We start from the raw sequence: 15,327 nt of genomic DNA, 5'->3' as shown, positions 1-15,327 counted from the left end.
ACTCACTATCTTCTATTAGGTATAGAGAAATGATTTAATTGAAATGAAAAATATCTTCTGATCATGAAACTATCTTTGTGATATATAGCCACACTACTAGCAAGTTGTCACAACCAGCTTCATCATCTGAGCTACCAAGGACCTGAAAACATGATAGTGAAACATCCACAAAATGTAGACACTATATCCAAAATTGCAAGCCATCATCATTAATAACCAAAGGAATGCAGAGCATTCTTCCAAGAGGACATTAAATACTCTTTCCTACATATTGGAACTTCCATTACTGTAGCCTTCTAGAAACACCTCATGCTCACTTAACATTACCACCAACCAACTTAACAAAGGTTGTATCTTGAGTTTTGATATTTTAAGATAATGAGTCAGTATCTTTGGGTCTAGATGACCCTGTCCCATTTTGATTGATACTTGAGTTTTGACATTTTACAATTGTATATACTCTATTTTTCTTTCTTTATTTTCTTTTTCATCAAAGGCATCCTTTATCCTTGATGTCAAAGGGGGAGAAAGGATTGTGGTTTTTGGAATTAAGGAGATGTATGCCTTAGGGGGAGTTGAGTTATATGCAAATATGTTGATGTGTTTTTCCATTAATTACAAAGGGGGAGATTGTTAGGCTTGTGTGAATATTGTTGTCATTGATGTCAAACTAGTTATCTGATTTGGTCCAAATCGTATATGCAATTTATTGAAGTCAAACCTATTATCTGATTTGGTTTGGATGTTGTATGTAGTTGGTAACTGCAGTTTTTTCTATGAACAGGTGATGTGCATTTTTGGTATTGCTATGGGAAGTGATGCAATAAGATGTAGTTGATATAATGGAGTTATTTCTAAAAGATCCCTGTACCCAGAATTTTGATTTGTGCTTACATTGGTCCCAATATTAGTTATGTGTTCTAGTATCAACTATTTTGGTTGTGGTAGATGTATCTTTTCATGTCTCATGGTTCGGTATATATGGTATGTGTAGAATTCATATTATTGGAGTTTGGAGTTGTTATACTAGAGTTTTGTCATAATGGGTCAGTATCTTTGTGTGTTGTCTTTGAACACTCATTTTTGGACCATATACTAAATCTGCACAATTGAATAATTCCAACTTCCCCTTCAATTTTGTTACCTCAACACACAATCATAGGCAAAATAGATTTTGTCATCAAAGACAACACCATACAAGTTTTACATCAATGACAACACACCTTAAGTTTTCGACAAAATTGGGACCTTGTGCTAGAGTTTTTCATTCAGTATTGTTTAGTTGTGTAAGGTACTGGAATGCTGCCAAAATTTAGAAGGGTTTACAGAGAAGTGTACTGTTGTTCTAATCTTCATTGATTAGTAATATGCTTGCCTCTCTATTTGGGGTTGATATTTTTCTTGGAAGGTTTTATACATGTAAATTTGTGTAATGGTTTTCTTCTTCTTTCTTTAATTCTGCAATGACTTTATTAAGAGTTAATCTATAGTTTTATATTTGTAATAACTTTCAGTTGAACTTTATATTACGATATTTCTTCACCTTGTTTGACAACATGGGGGAGGGGATGTCAACAAATGAGAGGTTGGAAATCTTTTTTTTTTTTAGAAAAGTGTGATGTATATTTCTCATGAGCCTCAATACTTTGTTCCATACATCCTATAAACCATGTCCATTGTATCTAGGTTTAAAAATGGTTTTGAAACCAACTCCATATTGTTTTTCCAAATCCAATATATGAGTTCTAGTTGGTGTTAAAATGTTAAGAAGAGAGGTTTCACTTTTAGTATCAATTGGATTCAAGTGTAAAGGGCCTCAATCATAATCAAGACATGTTGGAAGAAGAATAGGTTGGAATGGATTTAGAAAAAGATTGAATAAATAAAACACAATGCCCCTACAATGATTCAGTTTTAAATTTGGGGACTTTATATTCTTCACAAAAGAAGAGTGTAATTCTAAAGAACCCTGATTTTCTCTAAGAAAACATCATTTATAGGAGACTATGTTGTAGAAGGAACCATGTTGTTAAAGGAAGCTATACACCCTACTCCTTTTGTAACCTTACTATTCAAAATTTTATCAACTTCCCAGGTGTACGACTTGTTTTTGTGAAATAATTTGAATGAGTGTTAAAGAGTAGAAGGGATTGCTTATATAACATGGATCCACAAGCTCCCTAGAAGAATATTATAATTTATATTATCAAACATAACATGGATAGGCGTAGGTAGGATCATATGACTTACTTTAATAAGAAATGTAATTGTACCTAATGAGTATCTACCAACATTATCAAATCCAAAAATAGAGAGAGAATTAGGTTGAATGAGGAAGGTATCCACTTTTTAAAAGGTCAATACTACAAACATTTAGACCTAATGCGTTATCCACTAGGATATGTCTTATTGCATTACCATTTATGAGAAAAATAATGATTAGCGGATGATGCTAAGTTTGAAATTACAAAGGAGGTAACTCTTGTTGTTTGAACATACTATTCATCTTTGTTTCATTCATGCAGTCAATAAAGGCCACTACATCATTTGGTTCAATAGAAGGTGATACAACTACATTCTATAAGGATTCTTGGAGTGTTCCATGTTATGTAAGTGAACTTTGAATAAAATCCCAAAGGGGGATATTACTTAGATTCTAAGTACAAAGTTTCTCAACATGATCATACTCCTTACCAACATGCTGTGAAAAATGAGGGGATGGAGAAAGAAATGGTTGAGAAGTAGGAAGAACATTTAGATCTTTCTTGTTGTTTTGAGTGTTATATGTGTGAGCTACTACATGATAATTAGGTTGTTATGACACTTATTGATTCATCCTATCTCTTTGAATGAGTTGTTTTAAAAAGTTTAAGATGTAGTTGGGAGGTGTAGTTGGATTCTTAACACCTTAGAGAATATGGAATGTATGCTCGTTTTGAGGTTGAGGGGCATCTTGATGAAGATGGACAACAATTTGAGGTTTCATATTGTTAGAGTAAAGTAATTAATTAACTTTGCTCTCCTCTTAAGATTTCCCTTTATGCACATATTAGTCATTTAATAATTAATATTTAATTATTAAATGCACACACCTTAGGGTTAGGTTTTCCTTTTGGTGTTGATCTCCTTTATAAGGATTGATCTCTTGTATTATTCACATTCTTGATTCATTTTTCCTCTGATAATACATCTTTTCTCTTTGTCAGAGCCAAAACCCTTGTATTCGTTCTCTCTCTTTCTCTGTGACAGGTTTCTTGTATGCAAGTTTCTTTTGGGTTCTGTGGATTTGTATTTCTCAAATCCTACATGGTATCAGAGCTGGATCTGCTGCAGCTTGTTCAGACTTTTGAAAGATTTTGAGATCCAGGTTTTGGTTGCATCAGATCTGTGTTTGTCTTCTGTTTTTTATTTTGGAATAGGGGGGTATTTTTTTTTCGGTGCACTTTGAGCCCAAACGGACCTCACCGTTGAGCTTGTAGCGCCCAAAAACCCCTATTTCCATATAAAATTCGTCCGATTTGGACACAGTTGCTCCAGGAGGCAAAAATTTTTTGGCCCCAAGGCCGTACGGCCCTAGGGCACAAAAACCGAGGTGGAAAAATCAAAAAAATATTTTAAAAAATGCAGTTTTTAAAAATTTTTTGCGCCCAGCCATCGCCCAGCCTGGCGGCCACCCGGCAGCCACCGCCACTGGCGGTAACCCGCCCACGCGTAGCCCCGCGCTCAGCCGCCGCCCGCTGCGTCGCCCGCCGAGACCCCGCCGCCCGAGCTCCACCTGCGCTCCCCCTGCGCGCCGCCCGCCGCCAGCCGCGCCACCCCCGCACCGCCGCCCCCTGCGCCCGCCCCTGGTCGCCCAGAGGACCAGGGGCTTATTTTTTTAAAGCCCTTGAGGGCTTAAAGGCCCATCTGGGTCCCTTTAGGAGCAGTTTTACAAAATCGGGCATAACTTGGGCGTCCGATCTCCGTTTTTCGAAAACGAATAGGCGTTGGAAAGCTGGTTCCGAGCCGGATCTAATTAATGGAAGACTTTTTTTTTCTGATTTTGCCGTTTTGTAGTGTTTTTTGCCAGTCAAAGTCAGAACAAGTTTTTTGCACTCCAGGAGCCATATCTTTTGCATACGGACTCCGTTTTTCGCAAGCGAATAGGCGTCGGAAAGGTGGTTCTGTGCTCTTTCCATATCTGAAGTCTATTTCATCAGAAAATTATTCAGGTGCTCCAAATTTTGTCTCAACCCGTTATTGCTTTCTATCATTTTCTGGCTTTCAGTTTGTACTGGGGATTAGTTTTTTGCATTGTGGGGGGGTGTTTTCTCTTGCTTTCTGTTATTTACATTAGAAAACCAGAATTTACAAACACCAATACAAAAAAATCAAACCCCCTTCTGCATCTTCTGTCTAGTTCTGAAAGACCACTTAATAATAATTAAAAATTCAGAGCAGTTGAGGCACAGTTCACTGGATGGCAGACAGACCTATTGAATCTCTCACACCGCATAATTACCACACTTGGAAGGGTTGCATGATGACTCTTCTCCAGTCAAAAGGGTTATGGTCCTGTTTGGATGAGGTTCAGCCTCAGTTGACACGTCCTTTTGAGATTATGCAGCACAGGAACAATATGGATTAGGCTATGGGATTGATGGCTTTACACATTTCCGACAGTCTCCAGTTTCATCTTGAAGGTTGTATCACTCCTCGAGCCATTTGGACCAAGTTTGAGGGACTTTTTGGTACTGTCAACGAGTTCAGAGCTTTGCAGCTTGAGGCAGAGTTAACTTCCTTGGTACCTGATTCATTTCCTTCTATTGAGGACTTTCTGATGAAGTTCAAACAACAAAGATCTATCTTGCAGGGTTGTGGTAAGACTAAGACTGATACAGAGTGCATTTTCCTGATTCTCTCCAAGCTTCGGGGTCCATTTCAGATCTTCTCTTCGACCTTCTATTCCACCATGGATGCCTTGGGTGCTCGACATGTCATGCCTTCTTTTGAGGTCTTTTGTGATCGTTTGACTCGTGAGCAAGCTAAGCTTAAGCAGTTGGATTCACTTTCAGGTTCACAGAACCAAGCATTGGTAGCCCAGTCCTCCAAAGGAAAACAGAAGCAGAAACCGAAGCCTAAGAAAGATTCAGAGGCTAGTGAGAATCCCTCCAAGCCACCACCTAAGTTTGATTCAAAACCACAGTCAAATTCTAAACAGGGCAAATCTTCAAAGTCTGGTGAGTCTTCCTCCAAGACTAAGAAGAAATCAGGTGATCCTTGCAGTTTTTGTGGCAAGGAAGGACATCCCGTTTCCAGGTGTTGGAAACGTTTAGAGGCTTTGGAGGAAGCCATGCAGCAGCATAATATCAGTGCACCACAGCCTCCTTCACAGCCCATAGGGAAAGGTCATGCTCTTTCTGCACAAGCATTGTCCTCAGCGTCCACTTGGATTCTAGATTCTGGTGCCTCTCACCATATGACACACACACAGGATTTGGTCACCGCTCTTGCTCCTACAGGCACTAGACATATTGCAGTTGGTGACTCAGCACAACTTTCCGTTCAGGGTTCTGGTACTGTTTCATTGGATGGTGGTTGTCTTCAGGATGTGCTTTTGGTTCCTGACATTTCGACAAACCTTCTATCCGTTTATCAGATTTGCCACTCTGGCTCTGGTAAGACAGTTGAGTTCTCTCCACATGATGTGGTTATTCAAGATCTTCATGATCCTGACTTGGTTGTGGCTACTGGGAGTGTGGATTCTGCATCTCACTTATATAGTTTTGATGGCTTTGAGAGTTCAGACACTGTTGGTTCCTCTCTTATAGCACATGCAGATTCAGTGAGCAGGCTTTGGCATGAGCGTTTTGGTCATGTCAATTACAGATATCTACAACAGATGAGTACACAGGCACTTGTGATTGGGCTTCCACAGATTTCTTGTACAAATGGTGTATGTCGTGGTTGTGTCCTTGGCAAACATCATCGAGATCCTTTTCCTAAGGGTCGAGCCTCTCGTGCTAGGGCAGCCCTAGAGTTGGTACACAGTGATCTTATGTCCTTTCCGACTCCTTCTTTTTTAGGGGCCCGTTATGTACTCACTTTTATTGATGACTTCTCCAGACGTACATGGGTGTACTTTCTTAAGTACAAGTCTGATGTCTTTGACTCTTTTAGGAAGTTTAAGACATTTGTGGAGAAGCAATCTGGACTTTCTATCAGGAGGATACGCACAGATAATGGGGGGGAGTATGTAAATCAGGCTTTCAGAGATTTTTGCACTGAGCATGGTTTACAGCATCAGTTTACAGTTCCTTATACCCCTCAACAGAATGGTGTTGCTGAGAGAAAGAACAGAACCTTACTGGAGATGGCAAATTGTATGATACAGTCTCGAGCTATGAGTTCTTCATTTTGGGCTGAGGCAGTCAATTGTGCCAATTATATTCAAAATCGAATGCCCCATAAGGCATTACGACATATGACTCCTGAGGAGGCTAGGACCCATGTCAAGCCTGATGTTTCTACATTTCGAGTTTTTGGTAGTGAGGCTTGGGCATTTATTCCTAATGCTTAGCGGATAGCCATGGAGAGGAAGAGCCGACCACTCATATTTGTTGGCTATTGTGAGGATGTTAAGGCATACAGGTTGTTTGATCCTGATTCCAGAGAGGTCTTGTTTCGGTGGGATGTCCAGTTTGATGAGTGCTATCCTCAGATGGATTCTCCATCACCAGCTTCTCCCTCATTGCCTACTCCTTCCTCTTCATCTCTTGAGGATTAATTATCTCTTGAGGATGATGTAGATCATGATCCACCATCTCCACCACCACCAGTTGCTCCGTCTTTGCCGAAGTGGGCCCGTGATACTGTTGATGCAGCTGGTTCTTTGGCAGGTGATCCTTCAGATACTCGTCGCACTCGTGCTCAGACATCTGGTTCTAGTCTTTTGAGTCATACCCTTTCAGATGATCCTCAAAAGTTTTCAGAGGCGACAGGACACCCAGAGTGGGATAGGGCCATGGATGAGGAGTATTCTTCTTTGATGAAGAATCATACTTGGGATCTTTGTCCTCTTCCTAAGGGAAGAAAGTTGGTTCGGTGCAAGTGGGTGTATCATACCAAGTATGCTGCAGATGGTTCTATTGATAAGTATAAGGCCCGTCTTGTTGCGAAGGGGTTTTCTCAGGTAGAGGGTATTGACTACTCTGAGACCTTTGCTCCTGTCGCCAAGATGAATTCTATACGCCTGGTACTTTCACTTGCAGCTTCACAGGGATGGACAGTGTTTCAGATGGATGTGAAGAGTGCCTTCTTGCATGGAGACCTACATGAGGAGATCTATATGGAGCAGCCTCAGGGTTTTGTGCAGGACACTTCTTTGGTTTGCAGACTTCGACGTTCATTGTATGGTCTCAAACAAGCCCCCAGGGCTTGGTATGAGAAGATGGGCTCCTTCTTGCTTTCCTCGCACTTCACACGCTGTCATTCCGATCACACAGTCTATATTCAGCGTCAGGAGGGTGATCTTTTGATTCTAGTGCTATATGTAGATGATCTCATCATTACAGGTAGCTCATCCTCCATGATTCAGAGTGTTTAGAGAGCTTTGATGGAGCAGTTTGAGATGACCGATCTTGGTCTCTTGCACTTCTTTCTGGATCTACAGGTTATTCAGTCTTCGGATGGGATTTCCATTTTTCAGGAGAAGTATGCTCTTGATATGCTTCAGCGATTTGGTATGCTTGATTGCAAGTCTGCCCCCACTCCATTTCAGTCAGGTGTTGTTTTGTCTTCCACTTGCTCTACTCCTTCAGTAGACCCCACTTTATACAGGCAGTTGGTTGGCAGTCTGTTGTACCTGACACATTCTCGTCTTGATCTTTCCTTTGCGGTTGGCCTTGTCTCTTGGTTCTCCCATGATCCTCATGAGAGCCATTGGCAAGCAGCCAAACGTATTTTGAGATATATTCGGGGCACCACACATTATGGCATTCACTACTCTTCAGGATCCCCTCACATCATTGGCTTCACTGACTCCGATTGGGCTGGTGATGTCAATGATCGGAAGTCTACTTCTGGCTTCATTTTTTGCCTTGGTTCTGGTCCTATCACATGGTCTTGCAAGAAGCAATCTGCTATTGCATTATCATCTACAGAGGTTGAGTACCGTGCAGCAGTGTTAGCCAGTCAGGAGGTTTTATGGCTTCGGCAGTCGATGACAGAGTTTGGGTTTCCTCCAGATTGTCCCACTATTCTTTGGTGTGACAACCAAAGTGCCATTCACATTTCTCGCAACCCAGTGGAGCATCAGCGGACAAAGCATATTGAAATCCACATGCACTTCATCAGACAGTTGATTCAGGATGGTTCTCTCATCTTGGAGTATATTCCTACAGAGGAGCAGGTTGCTGACATCTTCACTAAACCTTTGGCATCTCCGCGCTATCTTCAGTTGCGCTCAATGCTTGGGGTGAAGGAAGTTGTCCTTGGGGGGTCTCAGTGAGGCCTTCCTTCCTTCATGTTTTCTTTTCAGCATGATTCTTTATCTCTTTTTGGAGAGGAGTTTTTTCCCACTGGGTTTTCTCCTTTACTCTGCTTTATAGAGATTTTCTTGTATTCGGGTACCTCATCAGGCCTTGTTGCCGGGACCCTCTTTTGCATTGTAGTTCCTTTGCTTTTTTCTGCATTGTTTGTAGCTGCATTGTAGCTCATCTTAAGGGGGGGTGTTAGAGTAAAGTAATTAATTAACTTTGCTCTCCTCTTAAGATTTCCCTTTATGCACATATTAGTCATTTAATAATTAATATTTAATTATTAAATGCACACACCTTAGGGTTAGGTTTTCCTTTTGGTGTTGATCTCCTTTATAAGGATTGATCTCTTGTATTATTCACATTCTTGATTCATTTTTCCTCTGATAATACATCTTTTCTCTTTGTCAGAGCCAAAACCCTTGTATTCGTTCTCTCTCTTTCTTTGTGACAGGTTTCTTGCATGCAGGTTTCTTTTGGGTTCTGTGGATTTGTATTTCTCAAATCCTACACATATGACTAAAATCTTGGATTGCATTGATTTGACATTGATTGGTATCTTTACTCACTAAAGCTTCATATATGAAAGAGAGAGCATTGAACATATTGCTACTAATATTCTCCTCTTGCACCAAAACATCCTCATGAGTGAGACCAATTTTAGAAGAGGTACAAGAATGATTCATCAATAGTTTGTTGAACACACCCCAAGACTAGGGGGGTGAATTAGTGTTGAGCACAATTCAAATCCAACTTTATACCTTAATATGATCAATGACAAAGAAATATAAGCAATGAACACACATGCACAAGAGAACACCAAATTTACATGGAAAACTCTAGAAGGGAAAAATCACGGTGGGAGTTAACTCACACTATATAAACAATATTACAATTTGTTTCAAGGCTCAATGCCCAAGGAATCTCACTCCTCCTAGAAGGACTTGGAGGTTGAGGATCACTTCCTTAGGGAAAGATACAAATGACTTGCTAGGAAGACTCACTATCTATAAGCAAGATACATAAAGTTACAATGAACAATCCTTCAACATTGTCGTATCTAGCAATCTCCTTGAAATGTAGTTTCTCTTGACTTACTGCCTGAGCAAGCAACTGTTAGGCCTTTCAGCTCCAATACCTTCACTACACACACTTACAACTTCAAATTTGCATCTTTCACATTCCGCTCTACTCCACACCCTTGCAAATGATTTCATCTTCTATATATACCTATTTGCATCATCTCAAAACCTCAATTAGATTGTCTAGAATAAGGAACAAAGAGTGTTCCCACAAGGTTGGCCACAAAAAATAATTGTGGTGAAAACAATCATGTCCAAGAGATAGAGAGAATTAAAACCATCTTATATAACATTATCCAATGTAGTCCCATACATCACACATGTTGGCACACATCCTTCAAGTTCAACAATAGGGTAACGTGTAGCACATAACTGGTCAGCCCAAAAACACCTCTAGATGAATTCATACAACGTGGATCCCCACAAGGCATAATAGGACCTAAGAAAAACTTAACACAAACTCCAAAGTTGGCAAAAAACTCCAAACATACACTGGAAGCAAGAGAACAAGCCCTGATGACCAGATAACAGTAAATTATCCTAAAAACCAACACTAGACCAAATGTGAGACAAAACAAATCATACAACATCATGCATACCACATAGAGACATTCCATGAACCTTGGAAAACATTCCCATACACTTCTTCCACACTGTCAAGCCCAAAACAAGTTACAAAAACCAAATTGATACAAAATTATTCATTACCAGAATGCCAGGAAACCCAACCATGAGATAAAAGATAAACAAACACATTTCCAGAATATTTCATCACCCAAAATCTAAACTGACACATTGCATGTAAATGTTTTAAGAATATCCTCGAAGCCAAAATGACAAAAACTTTAATGGGGAGAAATGTGGAGCATTCTCGAAACCAATCCTAACAAGTCATGAAACTATTAGCTTATTGCCTTAACTAGAAACATCAGTTGCAACACTAGGAACCTAGAAAGATAGGAGTGCAACGTCCATAGAGCATATGCCTTATGTTCAAAACTACAAGACCATATTTGCAAATGTGAAGGATTGTGAAGCATTCCTCCAAACTGTATCCAACACACTTTTTTTCAATTGTCCCTCTTCATCAACTTTTGGATACCAAGACAACTTGTGCTAACTTAGGAGCCAAAAATGATACTACAACTTATGGTATGCTCAATACAATATGAAAAATATAACCTCATCATTGTGCTTCTAATCCTTATCTTAGTATCTCTAATCCTCATCTCAATGCTTATAATCCTCATCTTAATATGATATCATCTCTATCAGTAAACATACCACACCATCAAGACCATGCATGATACCACAACATATTAGGTATAGAAATCAACACCAGAAAGGTAGACATCTAACCAAGAACATTTCTACTCATTTATGTGAATCTTCATCAACCTTCTACACATTCGTATGGATGACAACGTCTTGTCAGCACCTAAGACATCAATTAACAACAATCATAACATCCAATAGTTTAACAATATCTTAAAAGACAAACTCATCATCAACAACAATCAGCAATAGATCAGCAACACAAGCTTTCATTGAAGTAACTTCTAATCATGAATGATAGTAATTCTAACAATATCTATCATAGAATTGCACACAACTGCACCTTGTGACATTGATGACAACACACCAGTGAGGGTTAACACCAATGACAACACACCACTGATGGTTGACATCAATGACAACACCTAGAGATCAATGTCAATAACTACCATCATATTTCGTCTCTAGAAGAGATGTCATTAGTCAAAGTATTACTAATGAAATTATTAATGGTATCATCCTCTTTCACTACAATATCTTTATGGATATGACCATGATTCATTAATGCTTCATCTCTAGAAGAGAGATCATTGAAATGAATAGAAGGTAAAGTGTCGTTAAGGAGATTAATCTCTTGTATCACAATAGTATCCTCTTGTACCAAGGTACTCTTAGAGGGGAGATGCATTTTAGGAGAAGTATCAACATCATTCTTCAATGCTTCATCCGAAAGAGAGAGATCATTGAGGGAAGTGTTAAAAATATCTTCTTTCACCAAATGTCCTCATTGGGGAGAGAAACTTTGTGAGAGGTGCAAAGTGATATAAGAGAGGCTAAGGGAACATCACATGCATCAAATTTATTCATTGTAGTACTACTTGAAAAAACATAATGAAAAGACAAGTCAACTAAAGGACGACATTTTATCTCAAATTTGATGGCATGGAATGGGGTTTGGGGAAGCCCCCAATTTTTTTTTGCAACATGAATTTTTTTTAAAATGTCCTTTTGTGTCTATGATGTCTAATCCAATGAAACAAACTTTGTTTTTAACATATGCAAGTAATGAAGTAATGATGCAATTCACTAAAAAATGCATGTACATAAGCAATGAATCTAAAAAATGAATGCATCTAAATCTAAAGAATTCATGTAAAAATCACATCTAAAACTAAAAATCAAAAGTTATGCGAGTGTAAGATATGTCGGATTCACCAAAATGAAATGAAGGGAAATGAGATCCTAGCCTAGAGATATAAACTAAGATCCAAATCACAATCAGTCATTGGAGGAAATAGACACCAAAATCCAACTTCAGTCCTTAAGCATTGGATATTGTGTATGATTATTTCATCTCTTTGTGCTTGATATGTTTTGATATGAAGATGCAAGAACTAGGTAACTAGGAAATTGACAATATTCAACATTAATAGACAAATACAAAACTGAAAATCAACTCTAAAGTATAGATGTGAAAATAAGATATTGAAAGGAACATGTCACTAAAATCTGAGCCTAAAAATGTTGGACAAGTGTGTTAGGTGCCCTAGTCGTGGAGGTGCTTTTGTCAGCTGAAACTTTGGATTCCAAATCAAGATTCACATAGATCACTCATCAAAATTAAGAAAAAAGGTGTTGAACACATTCATAAGTTGACATAGCTCATGAGTTTTTGCCTATTCAAAATTTGGAACGTGTTTCAGTTTAGTCTCTACAAATTTGCAACTTTTGGCTACTAAATTTGTAACCTATACACATAAAAGAGGGAGAATGTTGTAATGTACTATATAAGAGTTTGTGCAACTAAAACTCTGGGTACAAATTAACTTCCACTACAAAAAAAGATGATTAGAAGAAAGATGACCCTTAGTAAGGGAAAGACTAAAATCTGAATTGAAATGTTGAATTGACAAAATTATACCTTAAGATTAAATATTGTGGTGATGCAATGCTCTTTAGATAAGTCCTCCAAGTGTTGATGCAATAATACGATAAGTCATAACAAAATCCATCGTGAAAACATACTTGAAGATATCTTTCTATACCTTGATGATCCTTGTACTCAAACATGCTCTTGAAGGAATTAGGAATATTTGTGAATAAAAATTCTAGATTATGAAAAGATGATCAAATGAATTATAAATGATGCCTTTATATAGAGTTCTCAAAGTATTTTCACTTTTAGGCTGATTTGTAATGGTCATTTAAAAATATCGGGACTGGATCATAAATGGTGGGAACCAACACTCCAACATATTAATTTTTTGGCCCTTCTGGAGGGACTATGACACTAGGCACCCTAGTCCACTAGGATTATGCCACCCAAATAAGACCAAACTAAAGGTGGTTATAGAATGCACATGCTTAGGACATTGAATTAGGTCACTTCATCAGTATATGACGACCGTTTGGATGAGATAAGGCTAAAATAGGCTGGAAATGATCTAGAATGAGGCATACTAAAACAAGGGCCCAAAAAGGATTGTGAAACTATAAGGGCTTACAAGTTACAACACTACAATCGACACTACAATGACAACTTCTCTTATACAAGTCTGGTCAAAATTTAACAAACAACATAGACAATAAATAAAAGCACTCTTTTAATTCTAAAAAAATGTTTGTTGTACACTAACTTAGAATTTATGTTTTTTGACAGACTTTCTGCATTCTAAAAAACCAATCAAAAAGTCTCTTAATAGATCTTACAACAATCTCAAAAAAATAGATTTAAAAACATTTTTAAAAATTCACAATCATGCATCTACTATGCAGTAATCGCATGGCTTTTAAAGTGGCAGGTAAAACACAATAAAAATACGTTGAAATTATTAGTCTATTAATAGTTTCTATATAATTTGTGCCTAAAAATATTCTAGTACATGCTTGTATCACTTATCCAACAACTATTGTAATGTTAGGATTGCTAGCTTATATGAAGATGTTCAATCACTACCAATCGATGCACTGCCCACATGTTATATTGTTGGCATTATGTTGTCATTGATGTCAACTGGTATGGAAGGATCACCAGTAAGTAAGGACTCTTGATTGGTGTGCAGGAAGTCGGTACACATGGAATGCAATGTAAGCAAACAAAGGGTAACAAGGATGTGATCATCGGTAGATGAAGAGAAGTGTAATGCAACCGGTAAATGGACTTAGTGGATGGACCAGTGTCTTTGATGGCAGATCAACTTAATCCACCGACAGAGAAGAGGTTGGCGGGTATGAAGGTCCACTGGTGAGGCTAGGTTATATCGGTAAGGTGAGTTGAACTGGTCGTGTGTCTTGGTCGGTGAATGATGCAAAACTGACTTAGCTGTCTAAATTGAGGTGGATGTCAACAAGGATGACATGTGGCGTGCATGTAGAAGTCGACGATGTGCTCATTGATGTGGTAGGAGATGAGTAGGTCGACATTAATGGAGAACCCGTAAATCATAGGGCGATGGCAGGATGTTGTGGCTCAAGGAAGATAGAGAGGCAGGATGATCAATTTGATCTTGCGGGACAATTTGATCCATGTACTTGTTGGTTGAAGGAAATAGTTGAAGCATTAATGGCGATGTACAAAGAAAGACCAAAAACCAGTTGTAGACGTCTAAAATAGAAAACGTGCATTGGAAGGTGGGGACATGGTGGTGCTGATTGATGTGATGTAGTTCATCATTCCAGAAAAGCAGATCCGATCAGATTTGATGTTGATTGAGTTGGTGGAGGAAAACCCTAGCATGCCACCATTTGAATATTGGTTTTGGCAGAAATCCTCAGATACAAAGATGTGAGCTTGAGATTGAAGAGGTGGTATGTTGGATGCGAGTTGTGAGAGAAAAAAGAGCTTGAGAAAGAAGAGAGATAATCTATTTGAGAGTTCCTTCACAGAGAGACAGAGTGTGGTGTTAGCAGACAAAACTAGCAAGAGGTCTTTATCGGCAGCCACAAAGTAACCGATGAACTGTTATAGTCTTAACAGTCAAGTGTACCGGTAGGGGTGAACAACTAGGAAGGCATCCAGCAGTGATACTATGTAGGGTGAAGATTAGAAGAAGAGAAGAAAGGCAGAGAGTAATTGGCAAGTGATCAGAGAGAGCAATCTGATAATCGGTAGTGGAAGAACCGGTGAAACAGAAGAGGTTGTTAACCGACAAACATAAGTTGATTAGGTGTTGCAAAACTCATTTGCAACAAGGTGTTATCATTGTATTAAGTTATATTTCACTGTATTACACCGAGTTGGTGCTTGGTGGAGGGGTTGATTCTCCTTGGGTTGGTGCCCTAAATCAGTAGAGGTTGGTGCTCCTTGGGTTGGTGCCCTAAATCTTTGTAATCCATTGTTTTACAGTGAGGCTAGATTGGAGCAGTAGACTCCAACAACATTTCTCACTGAGGTTTTTCACACATTGGGTTTTCCTCGTATATTTGGTGTTATGTGAATGTATGCCTTTGTGTGT

The 15,327-nt window shown here is 38.8% G+C and overlaps 1 protein-coding gene across 2 annotated transcripts in view; it reads left to right on the top strand.

Moving 5' to 3' along the window:
* Positions 1–15,327, top strand: part of LOC131059689 (probable LRR receptor-like serine/threonine-protein kinase At1g56140) — a 109,995-nt gene that overhangs the window by 19,787 nt on the left and 74,881 nt on the right. The gene's annotated exons all lie outside the window — the stretch shown is intronic.

This window comes from Cryptomeria japonica, chromosome 9, assembly GCF_030272615.1.
Source record: "Cryptomeria japonica chromosome 9, Sugi_1.0, whole genome shotgun sequence".
NCBI lineage: Eukaryota > Viridiplantae > Streptophyta > Pinopsida > Cupressales > Cupressaceae > Cryptomeria > Cryptomeria japonica.
The sequence above is the reverse complement of the archived record's forward strand: the minus strand, read 5'-3'. Positions and strand labels throughout refer to the sequence as shown.